Consider the following 4,434-nt stretch of genomic DNA (forward strand, 5'->3'; position numbering starts at 1 on the left):
CGGCACAGCCTGGGACCACGGGGCTCGCCGGGAAGCCCTGGGCAACGCCGTCAAGTTGAGCTCATTCCTCCCAGCTGATGATTTACTCAAAAATATTTCTGAGGTCAATCCTCCTCGGGGGAAACACTCCCAAACGCCCCGCAAGAAGCTGCTGAGTCTGGAATAACCACACGCACCGCTCGCTCAGCTGAAAAGTCACCCCGATGACTAGCCCTGGCGTCAGAGGGACTGAGGCCAAAGTGCTGCCGTTTGATCTCCCCCTTTGCTGGGAGAAGACAAATTTCAGGCCGTTGTATGGTTTTCACCACTTCCCGGTAGCGGTTTCCTGCCATGATGTGAGCGCAGACATTTTTGGGAAGTGAGTCAGAGGCTGCAATGAAAACCACCTGGCCAGGCTGGGAGGCATGATCCCGATCCCGGGATGAGCAGAATGCCCACCGCGATGCTCGGCGCCTGCAGGCAGCATTCCCGGGGCAGAATTACTTATGGGGGGGACACTGCGTCCCACCACATCCTCCCATTTCTGGCCTGGGAAGAAGAAGAAGAAGAAGGATTTGCTGCCGCAGTTCCCACAGCTCCTCTTTCCTCACCGGGCTGGGATCGGCGTGCTCCGGCCACCCCACCCGGGCTCCGGGGAGAAACTGGGTAAAGGAGAAAGGGCAAAACTTCATCCAGCTCTGCAGGAAGCTGCCTGCAATGGCTGTCTCGCCCCAGCACCGTGTCGGTCTCATGCAATAAACCACCCCAAAGCCCCCGGCATGCACAGGGCGGCACGGAGGCTCTGGTTTTCTCCAGGGAGCAAAGCGGGACTTGGCAGAGCTTAGAAACTGCCCTCCCCGGTTGTTGAAATGCAACAAATAAAGCCAGTCCCTGGTGAAGGAACCTCCCATGTTTTCCCTGCTGGGCGTTATGATTTTTTTTCTGCTATTAAAAATGCACGACCCCCTGTAGCCCCCCCCCCCCAAACTTTACTCAACCCCCTCTCCTCGGCACTGCATCGCAGCCACTGAGTGAGACTGAGCCCGGATAAGCCTTTTCAAAGGAGCTAAACCTCCTTAAAGCCGGTGCTGTTCCCTGACCCACCCTCCTAATCCTGCCCGGCTGATAATGAAATAATAAAGGGCTGCAAAGCCTTGCTCTCCCTGCGCTGTGGGGGAGGTTTCTGCTGCCTCCATACATGCCAGGAGCTGGGATATTAATTACTCCCTAAGTAAACAGAATTGCTTCTTTCTTCTCCTTTGCCTGGCTGTAAAACCAGGTGTGACCGTCAGCCCGCAGAGCAGAGAAATCAGAGTCGCTCCCCTTTCCAGGAGAAAGGTTGGTTCTTGCAGCGATAACAGCCACCATCTCTGCCCGCTGCCCTGCCCGGGCTCCTCGGGGGCTGATCCCAACCCCGCAGCTCCACCAGCCGTCCCGGTGGGATCTGCGGGGCCGTCCCTGCGAGGCTGCTGGGCCTCTCCCCACAGGGCTGAAGCTGTGGACACTTCAGGGGAATCTCAGAAATCCGAGTGTGAGGTGGTTTTGGGGCAGAACATGTTGCGCAGCCCCTCTGAGGCAACTGCACGCAGAATTGCTACGTGGGGTCTGCTGTGCCGGTGGCTGCCCTGCAGCAGAACGCACCAACTCGTTACATCTCAGCTGGGAAAGCGAAGGGAGGTGACGACGTGAGCAGAATACATCCCCTGTGCCCAGGATGCTCTGAGCACCCCACATGACAGAAGGAATGAGGACTGGAGGATAGCGCTGGGGGGACAAAGCAGAAGTTGGGCGCACTCAGAATGGCCACAGCATCAGCCCCAGGCTGGCGTGCGAGGCTGCTGAGCAAGGAGCCAGCTGGCCCCAGGTGGGAAGGAGTTAAACAGCCCTTCTTTCTCCAGCACACCTGAATTGGATGGCAAGCCAGGAGGGAAGGGCTTTAAAAGAGAAGGGCAAGAGCAAATCCTTTCCCCAGGGGCCTGGCAAGGAGCTGGTGGGAGGCTGAGCACCCTGCAGAGGTGCAGTGCCGTGTCCCCCACTCTGTTCTGCACCCCCCCAGTGCTGGGTCTCCCTCCCCACCCTCAGGGTATGTCCCCACTTACTCCCCGTTCCTGGGTGCTGCTCTGGGGTTTCTCCCTGCAGCTTCGACTGCCCTCACCAGGGTGTCCCCGCAGGATTCTGTCCCTGCTGTCCCCTCCTTCCTTGGGGTGTCCCTGCTGCCCTGGGAGCTGCCATTTCTCTGGCGGGTGCAGGAGGAACCTCAGGAAGCAGCCAACTTTCATCCCCAAAATAGTTTGCCCCCCCAATTCTTTTTTAGACTCTTCCTTTTGAAGTACAAAGGCAGCAACTTGTGACAAGTGAATGGGATCAGCGCGATGCTGTGATCGCTGCACCTCGCAGGGCAGCAGAGGCTGTCACTAAATGCACGCTGGCACGCATGGCCAAGGCAGAGCCCAGCCTGGGGTGAGGGGTGCCGGTGAGGGGGGGGGGAGGCGGGCTGCCTGGCAGACGGATGCTGCCGGTTCATCCCAAGCTGCAGGGTTATCGGCAGCCTGAAGGCCGGATTAACATCGCATGCCCGGCTGCACTGCCTTCTCCGAGTGAATCCCGGCAGCTGATGCTGTTAGCTCTTGCTTTGCCTTACACTGCCGTTGGGGAACGAGCAAGGACATGGGACTGCAGCTGGAATAGCCTCTGCCAGGACAAGGGATGGAGGAAGGACCTGCAGGGGACAGAGGGGACCTGGAGGGGCACCAGAGATCCAACAGGGCCCACAGGCAGCTGTGGTGGCAACAAACCGGCTGCATGTGGGAGAGGTGTCTGGTGCCACACTGGATCTACCCCTGCAACAAGCACAGGGGGTAATGGCTGTGCCACGGCTCCCCGCACCCCACCAGCACAGGCACCGTGGGCGCCGTGAGGTAAATCTTGACCTCGTCCAGCTGCACCACGCAACTCCACAGCCCGTTTCACTGTGCTTGTGGCTGGTCTCCACAGGGCTGCAGCTGTGATGGGGGATCCACGCTGAGCCCTGCGGCCTGATCCTGCTGCGGAAGCAAACCCAGGTGGCTGGTGAGGTGAACAGGGGACCCTCCTGCCTTCTACACCAGGTAAATACCCGTGGGGCTTGTCCTAAGTGATTGTGAAAGGGGATGTGGGGATGGATCCACACTGCAGGGACAAATACATGTCACCAGGTATGGTGAAGGGAGACAAAACTTGCCATCTTGGTGTTCAGGGGGTGCATCAGTGGCATACAGAAGGGACAGTGATGCATTTGTATCTTATTTGCATTGAGATGCTGCATCTTAACAAAGGCTGAAGAGAGACACTCTTTAATGAAGTGTTCAGCGGAAGGGGACTGACAGCGATGCTGCAGCTCCCAGCTAAACATGAAATGTTTCTGACAGGAGCCATCGCCAGAGGCACCACCGCTGTCACATACCCAACGCCGAGCGGCTGGCACGCACCAGAGCAGCCTGGCAGCAGGGAGATGCTACTGAATAACAGAGGCATACATTCTCTACGTCCTCAACGAAGCTCACTGTGACGTCCCTCCTCTTAGCCAGGAGAAAACAAGCCAAGGGTTGTTCAGCCTGGAGAAGAGAAGACTCCAGGGAGACCTTATAGCAGCTTTGCAGTACCTGAAAGGTGCCTACAAGAAAGCTGGAGTGGCACTTTTTACAAGGGTATGTAGCGATGGGACGAGGGGTAATGCCTTCAAACTGGAAGAGGGGTGATTTAGATCAGTTATCAGGAAGAAATTTTTCGCTATGAGTGTGGTAAGACGCTGGAACAAGTTGCCCCGAGAAGCTGTGGCTGCCCCATCCCTGGAGGTGTTCAAGGCCAGGTTGGATGGGGCTTGGAGCAACCTGGGCTGGTGGGAGGTGTCCCTGCCCAGGGCAGGGGGGTGGGACTGGATGATCTTCAAGGTCCCGTCCAACCTAAACCATTCTATCTATGATGGCTTTACACAACATCTTAGAAAACTGTGGGGAAAAGCCTCTCCCTCCAGGGAGCACAAAGCGATTGGGGACAATCCCAGTGATGAAATTAACGCCGTCTGCCTTCCCTGCGATACAAAAGCATGCTCCTTGTGCCTGGAAAGGTCAGCACAGACCTCTGCCAGATGAGCTGAAGCAGAAGTTTTCCGCTTAGATAAGCGCCTGTACCTGAGAAGGACTTTGTCCTCGCATCCAAGGAGCCCGGAGGAACCTCAGAGACCCTGACAATCAGCGTTCCCTTTGGCAAAGGGTGCAAGGTGTAGCTCCAGCAGCACCTCCTCAGGGCCACCATCGCGGCACTGGGGTGCTGAGGGGAACCCTAGGCCTAGAGTGCGGCCTGGCCCCACAGGGGTGGGGGTATGGCTGACAGAACCCTTCATGGAGCTCCGGGGGGTTCAGGTTTAAGCTATGCTGGGCGGGAGGCCGCAGGCCTCCCCCCGGTGGGGCGGGGAAG

This window comes from Charadrius vociferus, unplaced genomic scaffold (assembly GCF_000708025.1).
Source record: "Charadrius vociferus isolate BGI_N301 unplaced genomic scaffold, ASM70802v2 scaffold773, whole genome shotgun sequence".
NCBI classification, from domain to species: domain Eukaryota; kingdom Metazoa; phylum Chordata; class Aves; order Charadriiformes; family Charadriidae; genus Charadrius; species Charadrius vociferus.